The 15,553-nt window shown below is 47.2% G+C and overlaps 1 pseudogene; it reads right to left on the bottom strand.

The window, feature by feature from the left end:
• Positions 1 to 395: 395 nt before the first annotated feature.
• On the bottom strand, positions 396 to 1,996 carry LOC148001706 (large ribosomal subunit protein uL30 pseudogene; annotated as a pseudogene).
• Between the last annotated feature and the right edge of the window lie 13,557 nt (positions 1,997 to 15,553).

The following is a 15,553-nucleotide window of genomic DNA, read 5'->3' as shown; positions in this document are numbered from 1 at the left end:
TTACTTCGTAAAATATCTCAGATGGAGTTTGGGGAAGGAGGAGAAAGACTGTGCACGTTCAACCAATTCTGCTTAGCCCCCGGGGCATGTTTCTCTTTTGTGAAGGCTGACAATGAGGCTGACTCAGGCCCTCACCCTTTTCCAGATTCCTCCCCCTCCTCCACTCTATTTAGAAAGTATTTCTTTAGTGCCCTACCCTGTCCTCACAGTCTGTGGAAAACTCTTTGTAAACAGACCTGAGTCCAGCAAGGAAACACTTCTAATTGGCAGATTCCAGAACTCAAAGCTAGGTTTTTTGGTTGGTTTCTTAGTTTTTGTTTTGTTTTGTTTTTTGTTTGTTGTTGTTGTTTTTCTGCCAAGCTGTGACTGTTTATTAACTGACCAGGTTATAAAGATACCACGGGCAACGCCTTAGTTCATCGTCTAATAAGCCTGTTTATCTGGTCGTCCCTGTTGTCAGCATCTCCACCTTCTGCAAAGCGAGGTGTCTTTTTCTTCATCCCACCTCGTGGGGAAGTTTGAAGGGCCAAAGGAAGTTATTTGCTTCCTTAAAGCCTTTCGTAGCTGTATAGACCTCATGAATTAGGTCCTCCATGCAGATGATGCCAATTTTACCAAAAGATCGAACAATGGAGGAATTATCTGTCAAGGCAATGCACTTTTTATTGATTCTGCCATAGCCTCACCTGTAGATGAGCTCATTTACTGACTTCAGGCTGGGGTATCCCCATGCAATGTATGGTTCCACAGTCCTCAGCATGTTAACTGAAGCCTTGCCGAGCTTAACAAAGGTGCCATGGAGGATCTGCCGAGGATGAAGCAGCTGCACCTTTGGGCTAACTCCATTGGTACCTCGGATTCTGATGAGAAACGCCAATTTTGGTTCTGCGTGCACATAGAGGTTCCCAGCTTTCCTTGCCGTCCTAGCCTTGCGAATCTCAGTCCGGCCCGTTTGCCTGCACTCCTTGTGAGAGTGCTTTGCCTTCTCACAGATGAGCTTCCTCCTTGCCTTTCACAGTGTCTTCAGGGCAAGCTTCTTCCTCATGCGCCTCACCTTCAACTCTTCGAAATTCCTTCACTTTTTCTTAAGGGTTTCTGGTGCAGTGGCAACCTTCTTTTTCTATTCTGGTACAGCCTCCAGGATTCCAGCCAGAAAAGGGCAAAGCTAGGTTTTAAAATCGGGTCTAGAACTCATTCTGTAAGGAAAGAATAGGACTGGAGAGATGGCTCAGTGGTTATGAACACTGGCTGCTCTTCCAGAGGTCCTGAGTTCAATTCCCAGCAACCACATGGTGGCTCACAACCATCTGTAATGGGATCTGATGTTCTCTTCTGGTGTGTCTGAAGACAGCTACAATGTATTCACATACATAGAATAAACAAATTTTTTAAAAAAGAAAAAAGAAAAAGAAAAAGAAAAAAAACACAGTCTGTTGCAAGCCTCTCGCCAGTTGGGAACCAAGAATTCCAAACCAAATAGCATTTGCTGTGAAGGTTACCAACATGGGGATGGCATTTCTTTTACACAGAGATTTTCAAATAGCCATACTACAATAGCCGTGAATCTTGACTAAAACCTAACCCATGTATGACTTTGGTCTTTTCACAGCTGCAAAGCTGCAATTTTCTAGGAATTTCAGAAGAAATCCCATATAATTAAAAAACATGCCTTACCTCTCTTGCGGAATCCTTAAGGCTCACACGTTTATCTTACTGGATTCTGATGCTAAGGAAGGGAACTTCCGAGCCACCCTCGATCTCACCCAAAGGAGTGGGGGAGCAGCTAAAGTGCCATAGCAACACTTTTAGGTGCAGCTTGAGAGCCACCCAGAGGGTGCATATGGCTGACAAGATGTTTAAGCTTCATCACACTCGCCCCTGAAGGGCCACAGTCATGCTCTCCACTGTGTCTTATTTCGCTGAAGCACCTCACCTGAGAGAGGCTGAAGACATGGACTGCCCTGGGAGAGGGTGGGAACTGCCGCAGCCGGGGCATCATGGGTAATGAAAGCGTCTGTGTGGGAGCTCCAGAGGACCCTCAGAGTCCTCTCGGATTCCCAGCTCCCTGTGATTTGACTCTACCAATTCAAACTCCAGTAGGCACTCGGGACCAGGATGTCCTCGGGAACAGTATTTTCCAAGAGTCCCTGAAGTGGACCGACAAAGTCAGAGTCTTTGTTGCATAAAATTGATCTGCTCAGTCCCTGATTAAGAGTGGGAACTTCAGGCCCTGGGTTCGGTCCCCAGCTCCGAAAAAAAGAACCAAAAAAAAAAAAAAAAAAAAAAAAGAGTGGGAACTTCATGGAGGCTGCAGCAGGGCTTCCAAATCCCTCACAGATGCCTTCCTTCTCCGGGAATAAGAAATCAGAACTCCTGGGAATTCTAAGAGGTTCTGCCATAATATTATTATCAAAATACTTCTAATATTCTTTATAATCTTTGCTCATTCTCATATATAATATAATAAATATTAAATTTAGGGTATTTAATTGCACTGCTGCCTATAAGGAAACACTCAGACACTGGAAAGGGGCAGCGAACACTGGTCAGGAAATACTTAGATAACATAACGTACTATTCAGATCTCCAGTAAGGGAGCCAGTACTCCACAGAACCGTGGTTTGGAACTATATGAATCTTGGAATTTTTTTTTTAATTTATTTATTATGTATACATCATACAGCTTTCTGCCTGAATGTATGCCTGCAGGCCAGAAGAGGGCACCAGACCTGATTACAGTGAAAGACCCCCAGACTTGGGGAGACTCTCGCTCCAGTCACGGGTTGAGGTACCCCCAGGAAACACAAGAAGCCGGTCTTGATGTAATCAACAAGAGGCAGTTTTATTTACGAGATCTCGGGCTGACACGTATCTCACACAGGAGATTGAGTCAAGCCCCGAGCCTCTCTAGGCAGGGGCTTATATAGGGAAAACCAGGGGTTTCGTGTGAATACACATAATTGGCTAATACAAAGGGTGCACAGTTACTTTTGGCACGGAGTTACATCAACAAAGCATACGTGTAATCTAGCATCTCAGCAATGTGGGCAGGGCAACTCATCTCACTGCAGCAGGGGGATGACCCATCCTCAGGGAGTGAAGGAAGGGGAGGGGGTGGCTCCAGATGGCCAGTGACCTTGGGAGTTGATAGTCGGGCCAGTGAGCCCTATCTCAAATTCTCTCAGGCATGTCTGGACTTTGTTCATGACTAACTTTTAGAAATTTTAACCCTTCAACAGATGGTTGTGAGCCACCAGGTGGCTACTGGGAATTGAACTCAGGACCTCTGGAAGAGCAGACAGTGCTCTTAACCGCTGAGCCATCTCTCCAGCGAATCTTGGAATTTTTAAAAACTACCTTTTTTTTCCTTCCGTGTGTGTGGAGGTCAGAGAACAACTTGCAAGAGTCAGATCTCTCCTTCTACCATATAGGTCCCCCAGGTTAAACTTGGGTCATCAGACTTGGTGGCTGTTTGCCTTTACCTGATGAGTCATCTTCCAGTCTCTCATATTGATTGATTGATTTTGCTTTCAGACTTCATTATTCAGCATGTTTTTCTGTTTGTTTGTTTGGGGTTTTTTTGTTTTTTGTTTTTGCTTTTGTTTTTTGGGGTTTTTTTGTTTGTTTGTTTGTTTTTTTTTTTGTTTTTTTTTTTTTTTGAGACAAGGTCTCACTCAGTAGCGCCCTAAACTCTCTTTGTCCCTGAAGTTGACCTGTAGGTTACATCTGCCACCATTGTCTGAGCAGCTGGGACTGCAAACTTGCACTCTCAGACCCAGCCCACTCACAGGACTTGGGACAGTCTAGACTGTACATATAAATCTATTACCATGTATTTTACTTTACCAATAGTTCACAGCACCAGAAGAGGAGAGGCCACAAATACTCAAAGCCGCTACAGTGAAAATGATTATACAGTGATCATCTCTCTTCTGTATACCTTGGTCATTGTTCCCCAAAGCGTCAACCTTAGCCTTCAACTTGGAGGTGTCAGCTTTTTGGTGCTGCTGAGGATGGAATGCCATCAGAGTCCTTAAACCTCTGGTGTTTGTGTGGATGGTCAGGCTTCGGTGCTCATGGGAAATTAGAATCGCTTTTTCTCACTTTTCCCAATTGTTCTTTCCTAGGGGTCAAGAGTTGGAAGACATTCCTGCATGGAAATGCTAGCTGGGGATGTTCCGTGTCTAAATGCTAAGAGAAGACCAAGCAGAGTAGCATCCAGTCTGGTCTTTATAGGCTCCAGGCTCCTAGATGGAGTAGTCTCCTGGCCCTTACATGCTCATAGCCAATGAGGTGCCATACAACCAGAGAGCTTTCAGTCTCCCAGACCTGTTCTGGTTTTCTTTTCTTTTCTTTTTTTTTTTTTTTCTTTTTCCAGAGCTGGGGACCGAACCCAGGGCCTTGCACTTGCTAGGCAAGTGCTTACCACTGAGCTAAATCCCCAATCCCCTGTTCTGGTTTTCAAATTCAGCTTTCATCCAGCACCTTCTATATACCAAGGCTGTGCGAGGAACTGGTGACACATAGACAAATAAAGTGCCACCTCGAAAGACGACTGCATCAAAGGAACAACAGAGGGTGCAGTCTGATGGGGCCAGAGCAGAGGGTAGCCATGACCCTACTCTCTTTTCCATCTCTTCCTGCTACCGTGTCAACCCCACCTCCAGGGATAAACGCTGCTTTCCTCTGAAATGTGACCACAGTCTAGCCCGCCCTTGTTCAGAGATAATATATATCATTGCCCTCCACGTGCGTTCCAGTCAATTGGTGGCACCCAAAGGAGAAGAAGGTGAGAGCAGGTTACATAACAGGGCTGTGTTCTGCTCTGCATCAATTTTGTGGCTGTTCAGTCTCCAGAAGGCTGCACGATCCTGGAAGGAGAGGCAGTGCCCTGGAGAGTCCAGGACTGAGTCTCGAGACTGAGAGTTGCTCTTTTTTCCTTTGGAAGGCTTTAGAAGGAGAGGACACTCCCTCCCCAGAGGCCCTAGGAGTTGTGCAGCAGAGAGCAAAGATGGCAGCTCAATCTGGAGGAGGACGGGTAGTGAGGAGGGAGCAGTGGGTCCCGAGCGAAAGGAGATTTGCATAAAGGTAAGAGGGCAATTAAACTGGAACACCTCACTTGCAAGGGTCCTCCAAAGTTTCCAGAAGGGGGACCCCAAAATGATCAGTTTTACACTTATAAAATCTGGAGAAGTTAATATGCTAGCACAGTAAATTCCTGTTCCATTCTGGCATCCCTCAGTCACACGTCTTCAAGCCGAATGGAGACTAGGAAGGCTGTGGACAATGGTAGCCTCTGGCTAGAGAGAAACTGAGCTAGGAATATGTTTATTTATGTGATGTACAGTCATTTCTGTCAAGCTAAAGCCATGCCTGGTGGTACCTCCTTATTTAAGTCAATATATAACAAACTGCAGCCTAATTTGGGCTGTTATACCAAAGCTAATTTAGGGGTCCACTGAGTCCTGGGGGCAGCTTCAGTCACAGGTAGCTCCTGGATTGAATATGGCAAAATACCAAGTGGTAACCAAGTAAGTCTATTGCCTCACTTCTGTTTCTTTCCATTCAGTGTCATCTGAACACATTACAGACACAGCATTCTGATTGCCTAAGTATAGAACCAGAAACAAACGCTAGTTAAAATCTTCAAATTGACCTGGGTAGTGGTGGCACACATCTTTAGTCCCTGCACTCTGGAGAGGTAGAGGCAAGCAGATCTCTGTGAGTGTGAGGACAGCCTGGTCTACAGAGTGATCCGAGGGCAGCCAAATCCACACAGAGAAATCCTGTCTCAAAACAATAGCAAAAATCTTTAAATTGGCCTTGATTTTATCTTTTGGCACTGTCTGGCAGCAGCCTCCTCCAGTGTGTAACTGACTTCTAGGACTGTCCTACTGGCTACTGCTTACAAAGTCAGTGTGGCATGAATGTGACCTTCTACCTTCTACACCCACCACCGGAAGTGTAAGAGAAACGAAGCTCAAAACTGTTCTGAGTCAGAAACCAGTTTGGGGAAAGTCTTTCTATCCACTGTGAATGTAAAAGCAGGGTCTGTCCTGCCAAGATCACGTGCCGTCAATTTAATAACACAGTGTACACAGGTGAGACAGCATACGCAGGTGAGCACTACAGCATACACAGGTGAGCACTGCATTGCACACAGGTAAGCACCGTACACGGGTGAGCACTGCAGTGCACACGGGCAAGCTCTGTATTGTACATGGGTGAGCACTGCAGCATACATGGGGTGAGCACTACAGTATACACAGGTAAGCACTGTACACAGGTGAGCATTGTACACGGGTGAGCACTGCAGTATACATGGGGTGAGCACTGTAGTATACACAGGTAAGCACTGTACACAGGTGAGCACTGTACACGGATGAGCACAGCCTACTTTTTCTCCATTAGGGCTGACAGGACATAATGTGCAAATCTCTCATGAACTTGTAAGCCAACTGGAAGGCTGCAGGCTTAAAAGCAATATTGGATACACTTTTGACAACCACCTCGTAGAAAGATGGCACCAGCTAGTTATTCTCTTTTCTTTTAAATAGGAACTGACATTGTTGAGGAAGTGATTACCTTTTCATCCAACATAGATGGAAAAACATTGCAGATGTACACAAGTTTAAAATGCTAATTTCTGGATTTTTTGATGTTTCTGGTATTTACCTTTAAAAATTCATAAACTGATGTGACATGTTTTTTCATTCTAAAAAGTGTTTACTTGAATGTGTGTGTTACTTGGTTATTTTTTAAGATTTATTTCCTTTCATTTCACATACATGGGTATTTTGCCTGCATGTTTATCAGTGCATCGTGTGTGTGTGTGTGTGTGTGTGTGTGTGTGTGTGTGTGTGTGTGCAATGATGCCTAAGGAGGCCCTAGAACTGGAATCTCTGACAGTTGCAAGTGTCCGGGTGGGTGCTAAGAGCCAAACCCAGGTCCTTGGGAAAGACAAGTGTCTAACCCACTATTCAGCTCTCCAGACTTCTGTTAGTTTTCTTACAGAGGCCTCTAAGCTTCAAACTCTGAAAATCTAGATCTGTGTCCAGCCCAGGTATTGGCCATAGCTGTATACCAACAGTCAGTCCCGGTCTTAGGAGCTCCATTTGATCCCTAGCCCACGCCCTCTGAAGTCTCTCTCCTAGTCCTTCTCTCCAAACCCTGGAAGCCATCTTCACCTAGTGACTCATCATAAGCAAGAAGGCACATGGGCCAGTGAGACATTCATTTGATTGACGGACATCTAGGTGTTTCCCTTCCAAAAAGGTTTATGTGGCTGGGCAGCTGGGTGGCTGGGTGGCTAGGCAACTGGGTGACCGGCCATTGTATTAGCACCGCTTGCCTTCTGGTTTAGGGAAAGACCCAGAGCTATGGTCTGCCTAAGCCAGGACACCAGCAACACCTGAGGCTGAGTCTCTGGTAGTCATGGCTCAGTGATAAAGGCACTTTCCATCCAGTGATGATCTGTGCACGATCCCTGGGAACCTATGGAAAGGTGGAAGGAGGGAGCCAACTGCCTCCCACACGTGTGTGTGTGTGTGTGTGCACAGAGAAACAGTAAATGTTAAAAACTATCATACAAGTTGGGTGGTGTTGGAACACACCAGAGACAGTAAGCAGATCTTTGTGAGTTTGAGGCCAGCCTGTTCTACTGAGTGAGCTCCAAGATAGCCAGGGCTACACAGAGAAACCTCGTCTTGAAATCCCCACTCCCCCAAAGAACCCAAAACAAAACAAAACAACAAAACAACAATCAAACAGCAGGAGTCTGTGGTAGACTAGGACCCCATCTGTACCAGAGGTGCATATGGCTGCATATTTCAGTCTTCCTCCCTGTTGTGACAGACCTCCTGCCTGCCCAGTGGCAGCCCAGGTGAGTGTGGACAGAGCCAGCCCATGCTGCCCCTGTGGGCTCAGCTCAGGAAAGCCCGTGATTCGCCACACCGCAAGCTGAAGACCGTCACCCTCACTATTTGTCTCTCCGATCTAAGGAAGCCAGCTTGTTCCCAGTCTCAGAGAGGATTTAGCAGTTATTTCAACTGTACAAAAAAAACGTCAGAGAAAGCTGTGGGTCTCATGGCTGTCTCCATCGCAGGTCTCCTGGTCAGGCCTAAGAGGATACTGACCCCGTGTGGCCATATGTAGAAGTGCAACGAGAGAGGGAAAAATTTACCGTTTCCCACAGTTTCAAGTCTGAGCTGGGCCGGGATTTCACCGGTCATCTGAACTCATCTAGGAGGTGGGCAGCTGTGTTTCATGGAGAGATAGCTTCACGATGTGCTCAAAGCACACAGTGGATTTTGTCAGGCTGAGAGGGAGCCGTGTCTGTTTCTCACTCCTTGCGAGGTATGTCCCAAACAGAGAATGTTCTGTTAGTAGCAAACGCACACATTCCTGGACTGTAGGTGTTGGCTGGGCCTGAGCAGAAGCAGAAATGTCAGACAGCACGCAAAGGGGGCAGAGAAGCCAGGTGCTGCTCAACAAGGGTTTCTGTTAGGCCAAGCCCTGCATTGAGTGTTCTAGAGGTGTGAATTCCCACCCCCAACTCTGGGTTCTTTCCCTGACCATAAGTTGCCTAGAAGGAAGTAGTCTGAGTTCTACAGTCAGGGCTAGAAGGAATCTGGAGAGATCCAAGCAGTTGTCTCACTCCTGACTCCATTTAATTCCTGGCACATTTTGTCAGGCCCGTTCTGGACCTTTCTTCTCCTACATTGTGATAAAGCTTCTGTAAGAAGATGCTATGCCTGGGAAGTTGAAATAGCTATGTCTCGCATCACAGACACTTGAGATATAAGAAGCCAAGCTGGGGGTTATAAAACGCAAAAAATACACACCGAACAAAGCCCTTGGCCCCAGAGTCTGTATGCCAACCTTGGCAAGCCATAGCTTCTAAAAATAAAAACCAAATACCTAACCAGCTCCTGTCCTACTTCCTCAACCCCCAACCTCCACACACGAATGCCCCATACAGCAGAGCCACCCCCTCAGCGAGTGAGATCAGGTTACCCCTCACTCACACCCCATGCAACAGAGCCACTGCCTCAGCAAGTGAAGACTAGGTTACCCCTTCCCGATGCCATCCCTGCTTAAAACTTTCCTCTGGCATCAGAATAAAGGCAGAACAATTTCTCTTACCTGGAGCTTCTTGCTTGTTTGCTCCGGCTTTTTGTTATGGTTGAGACATGGTCTCGGGTAGCCCAGGCAAACCTTGAACTGTCTATCCTGCCGTAACAGCTCGAATAGTGTAATTACGTTAGAACCTTGGCCTGTACCTTTAGGTCAGATCCCATGGCCAGAACCAAGCCATGCCTCCCTGCAGCTCTCTCTGGGACAGAGTTTAAAAAACAATGCCACTTAACAGCTCTTGAATTATAATACCTGATTCTTCCACACTTTGCCATGTATGTATGCTATGCTGAAATAAGTCACATGATACGAAACTTCTTGCTACTTCTAAAAGTTATAAAAGTCAGATTTCATCTGTTTGGGTTTTTTTTTTTCCCCCTTGGGATTGGTCCAGAGAAGACTCCTCGGGGACGTTGCTCAGGAAAATACCCAAAAGTCTGCTTTCTGAGGAGGTTCCGCCACTCTGCAACCTCACCGTCCTTCTCGGTGGCAACTATCTCTATCCCTCCCTCCCTCCCTCCCTCCCTCCCTCCCTCCTTCCCTCCCTCGCCCCGTATCTCTCATCCATTCTTTTTCTTTTTTAAAAGATACCTTTCTGTTGTTTTTAATGATGTGTGTGGGGCCCTTGGAGGCCACAAGTATCAGTTCACCTGAGGCTGGAGTTCCAGGTTGTGCGAGCCACCCGACACGGGTGCTGGGAACCGAACTCAGGGTCTTTCTAAGAGTTTACCTGCTCCTGACCACTGAGCATCTCTCCCACATCCTCCTTTCTCATAATGAAGCTTCTCTCTCCAGGTTTAAAGGAAAGCCTCTCCTTCCCTCTAAGGCCTTGTTATGTTTAGTTCTCCATGTATCATATTATTTCTCTCTAACATCCTCCTGCTCCAGCCTGGGCCAAGGGCCGTTACGTGTCAGCTTCCTTTGCAGACATCGCTGCTGATCTTCTGTCATCACTGTAACAGATGACACTGTTAGGTCCCCAAGCCCAGGTCTGGGACCATCTTAACCTTGCCCCTTGCCTCAGCCACATCATTCTCCAGTTTCTTCTGCTACAGGGAGGCTGAACAAGCTCCCTGCCTAACTGGCCTCTCAGGCCGCAATGTGCAGGTAATTCTCTAGGGTTGTAGATGGAGCACAGGTCCTGATGGGCTCTGGGTTCCGAGGTTCTAGCAAGTTCCTAAACAATGCCAATTCTGACAGTCCATGGCCACAGGTGAGCAATTAGATACCACCCTACGCTCTCTTCCCGTTTAACATCGCCCCCACCTGTCCCCACTTTGTCCTGTCTCCTGCCTGGATGCTAAGGCCTCAGTTTCTATCTCAGTTTCCCTGCCTCCTTTGCTTAGGCTTTATCTGCTGGAAAAAAGCTAACAGAAATAGAGGACAGACATGATACCTGGGATGTGTTTTTTAAAAACCAGAGAAAAAGTGTGGGCACGAGAAATGAAACACAATTGGCAAAGTCTGGGACTTTCTCGAAGCTGGGAGACATGTTCACTGAAGCTCAGTGTACTGTACTCACTGTTCAATAAAGCTCAATATTTACATATGCACGAACATTCCCTAATAAAAACCGTTTCAAAGGTCTGGGTCAGGTGACTCTTCTGTGCCTCCGGGATGTCTGTCCCTGTGTGTCACCTTCTCTGAACTCCAGCCTTTAGAGTCCTGACTTTCATCCAATTGTCCCGGGGAAGACACCAGGAGTCAGAGAAGAGCTATCACAGTGCTTGGCACAAAGAAAATTCTAAGCATAATTTTTAATTGAATAAAAACCCCACTGAGCCATGACCCTGCGGTAGTAGTGTTGATGCCCAAGGGCCCTGTTACCCTGGTCTGAGTTACTGCCTGGGGCCATGTTGATGTCTGGGGGCTGTGCAGAGCTGGCCCTGTGCCTCTCCTGCTGTTCAGTGGTGAGGGTAAAGGCGAGATGGCCCTGCCCCTCACCTGGGCTGCACAGTAGAGCTTGTCCTAATGACATGGGCACTGCCCTTCCTAGCTACGGCACTTGGATGAGCTGGACCAGTCCCTCAACAGAGTGATGCCGGAGTCCTGACCCTGGTGGATGCAGGAGAGTTGGCCCTGGTGGTACGAGCACAGGAGAGCTGGCAGGCTGACCAACTCAGCTTCCACCCAGGCCCAGACTTTGAGCTGGCTCACCCCAACATCTACCTCATCTATGAACTGCTGGGGTGCGTAAAGGGGCCAGTCCTGCAGAAACAAAGGTGCAGCATCTCCACGACACAGGGCAACAACAGGCCATCTGAGGAGTCCCAGTGAGGATCCAGTAATGATGGTGGCAGAAGACAGAGACATCAAACCAGACCAATGACCCATTGGAATGAACATTTGCAAGTGAGCTGTTTGGGCAGAAGGGTAGGTGTGACATACTGTGACATACTATGACATACTATGACATGCTGTGACATACTATGACATACTGTGACATACTATGACATACTGTGACATACTGACATACTGTGGCATACTATGACATACTGTGACATACTATGACATACTGTGACATACTATGACATACTGTGACATACTATGACATACTATGACATACTGTGACATACTGACATACTGTGGCATACTATGACATACTGTGACATACTATGACATACTGTGACATACTATGACATACTATGACATACTGTGACATACTATGACATACTATGACATACTGTGACATACTATGACATACTATGACATACTGTGACATACTATGACATACTGTGACATACTATGGCTTCTACGGTGAGGTTCTATCTATTTTCTTTTGTGGAGGAGGTTGCAAGGGTGGAAGGCAGATATGAAGGGATGGGGAGATGAGTGGGGTTGGGGTGCCTGGTGTGAAATTTACAAATAATCAATAAACAGTTTTTAAAAATCCCACTAAGGCATCTTTGTTGGCAGAAAGGCAAATCATTTAATACATGTTGAAATAAAACAGAACATACCATTTTGCCTGGAGTATAGCTCCAGAAATCCTCAATAAAGGACGCTGGGTTCCAAAAAGACGCTGGCTCTTGAGGGAGTAAGTGTCAGTGGTTAAGAGAAAAGCAGGGGCTGGGGATTTAGCTCAGTGGTAGAGCGCTTACCTAGGAAGCGCAAGGCCCTGGGTTCGGTCCCCAGCTCTGAAAAAAAGAACCAAAAAAAAAAAAAAAAAAAAAGAGAGAGAAAAGCAAATTTAGACTCTAGGCCTCTGTTTAGGGAGAAGGGTGAATGGGTGCGTGATTTAAGATGTTAGAACCTGAGGCAGAGTCAAGTTCATTCCGTTACCCAGCCGGTATTAGTTCAGTGTCTGTCTGGGATTGGTCTGTCATACTGAAGACACCTTTTCTCCAGAGCAGCCACCAGCATGAGCTTAGGAAGTAGAAGCACATGCTTGCTGGCCAAGTGACAGAGGCAGAGGTCCCTGCCGAGGACACTCACAGCGAGAGAGAATGGGGCAGTATTGTTGGTGATCTGGGCCTCATCCGGGGTAGGCTTAAGGGCAAGTTCTTTCTTTTCTTTTCTTTTCTTTCTTTTTTTTTTTTTATTGCTTTTGTGCGTTTGCTTATGTTTTGCTTGCATGCTCATGTGATCTGAAGACACCAGAACAGGGCCTCAGACGCTGTGGATCTGGAGTCCCAGAAGGCTGTGAGCTGACATGTGGATGCTGGGAACCAAAGCCAGGTCCTCTTGAAGGGCACTGGTGTTCTTAATCAGCGAGCTCTCTCTCTCCACTTTAGTTTCTGACTGAAGTTGGATTCAACTCAAGTGTCCACCGTGGGAGAGCGATTGAATATATGGAAACGTAGAGTGCAGACTTGCTTGTTCTGCAACACAAAGGACATACAGTGCAGCAGCACACAGCGCTGGGTGAGTTTCTCACAGTTGATGGATTAGAGGCTGGATTGAAGGGGACATAATGAGGATCCCGCTTACAGGAAGCTCTAAGGTGGGCAGCACTTGGCAGGGCCCCTGAGCCAAAATAATAAACATCAGAGGTTCTTTGGGCCACTGAAGCTGTTCTTTCTCTCCATGAAGCAGCATTTACAAGATTCCTTGTGTATAAAATGTATATCATGCACACCAGGGAGTTAATTTCCCTGTGTGCAATAGATTTTCATATTTAGTATTTGTATACTATTAGAAATAGTTTTTTGATAGGACCTCATATAGCCCAAGCTGGTCACATACTATATAGCTGAGGATGACCTTGAACTTTTGACTTCTGATTTTCTTGTCTCCCCTTTTCAAATGCTGAGATCACAGGACTGTGCCTCCGTGCTTGGTTTACCTGGTTCTGGGGATCCGCCCAGGGTCTTGTACACGCTAGGAAGGTAATATGCTAACTGAGTTACTGTCACACAGACATTTTGTTGTTTATTTTTTAAAGAAAAATTGTGTGCAACCCAACACTTGGTCTATCCTTGTGGACTCTGAGCTTTGTTCTCTGATTTTCAGCAGAAGGCACAGAGGGGTGGCAGAGGCTTCCTAAGAGCTAGGCATGTCCTGTCACAAAGCAAACATTCATAAACTTCATTTCTCAGGCTTCTGTCCTTGTGGCTGTAGAGTGACTGCTGTCCTATAAAACACTCTCAGCTTAGCACCCAGCCTTGAGAGTTTGCTTTTCAGTCCTCAGACCTCATCACTCAGAAATAGGTGAGTCTGCCTAATGACTCCCCCTGGTCATAACCAACGCAAATCCCTTTCTGGTCACAGAGGAAAACGTATGGCCTGTCTTAGTTACAGTTTGGTTGCTATGAAGAGACACCATGACCAAGGTAACTTATAGAAGAAAGTATTTAATTGGGGGTTTGCTTACATTTTCAGAGGTTTACTCCATTATCATAGTGGTGGAGAGTGTAGTAGCCGACAGCAGGCAGCAGGCAGCAGGCATGGTGCTGGAGCGGTAGCTGAGAGCTTTATATCCTGATCCCAGGCAGCACACACACACACACACACAGAGAGAGAGAGAGAGAGAGAGAGAGAGAGAGAGAGAGAGAGAGAGAGAGAGAGAGAGAGAGAGAGGAGACTTGGACTTGGAATGGGCTTCTGAAATCTCAGAGCCCACACCCAAAGACACACCTCCTCCAGTAAGGTCACTCCTCAAACAGTTCCACTCCCTGGTGAAGTGCAGGGTGGGTTTTCACTGTACAGTTACTTCCTCCCTGCCCGTGGTTCTGTGCCTGCCTGTGGCCCTGTTCCTGCCTGTGGCCCTGTGTCTGCAGTGGCCCTGTGTCTGCAGTGGCCCTGTGCCTGTCTGTGACTCTGTGCCTGCCTGTGGCCCTGTTCCTGCCTGTGGCCCTGTGCCTGCCTGTGGCCCTGTGTCTGCAGTGGCCCTGTGCCTGTCTGTGACTCTGTGCCTGCCTGTGGCCCTGTTCCTGCCTGTGGCCCTGTGTCTGCAGTGTCCCTGTGCCTGCCTGTGGCCCTGTGCCTGCCTGTGGCCCTGTGCCTGCCATAGCCTTGCCTCTGCTCACTTTGGGACTCTGCTGGTTTATCACTCTCTCCCCTTCACCTGAAGCAGAAACTGGCTGCCTTTTCTTCTCACCCAGAGGGCTACCATCCCACTGGCTCTCTGTCTTACATACCTCAGTGTCCTCCTCCCACTGAGAACCGCCATCCCCTTGCCTGGCTCAGGCTCTCAATTCAACGTATAGCTCTTACCTTACGGAGAATAAGAGATAGCTGATTCTGTAGCTAAATATGATTGATTCACATTGCCCCAAATACCACATTTCAGCATGGCAATGATTTCATGGAGTTCTTATGATTACAGAACAAAAGACGGTCCCCAGTGAGGGCATTTTTAAACCACACTGGTGGGAAGATCATAGGTGGATGACAGCAAAGCCAGTCAGTCTATGCTACGGGCAGTAAATGCTCTATCATGACATTCTTAGCTTTGGGGCTGGTGGAAGCTGATGCTTAGGCCGCTAAAACATTCTGAAACGATTTATGTGGCTGTTAGGTCAGACAGCACTGGACAGAGAGACAAATAAAGGGACAAATAACCCAAGATAATTTGGCTCCGGATCCGGACCACGCTAATGTTCCAAATGTTAACTGGTCAATCAGGGTTGGGGACTCTGGAAACTTCGGGTCACAAGCTTTCCTTGCCTGGAGCACGGTCCTCCTGCTGCCTGGGCCATCTCCCAGGCTGCCCTTCTTGCACACACTTCAACTTCCCCAAGGCCTTCCTTGCTTCTCTGTCTCCCCCAGGGAAGGCACAGGGGATCCTGCATGGCCAAGCTTCTGCCACCCTCCCGAACCCTCCCAGACACATCCTGGCAACTTCTGTGAACACAAGCCCTCTGTTCTTCCTTCCCACCACAACCCGGGAGCCTGGAGTCTCCTTCCCGCTGCCGTCTTCTCAATCAATACTGATTTTCTTTAAGGTCCTACTCCAATGCCACATCCTCTGAGAAGT

This window comes from Rattus norvegicus, chromosome 13 (assembly GCF_021556685.1).
Source record: "Rattus norvegicus strain SHRSP/BbbUtx chromosome 13, alternate assembly SHRSP_T2T, whole genome shotgun sequence".
Taxonomy (NCBI): Eukaryota; Metazoa; Chordata; class Mammalia; order Rodentia; family Muridae; genus Rattus; species Rattus norvegicus.
The sequence above is the reverse complement of the archived record's forward strand: the minus strand, read 5'-3'. Positions and strand labels throughout refer to the sequence as shown.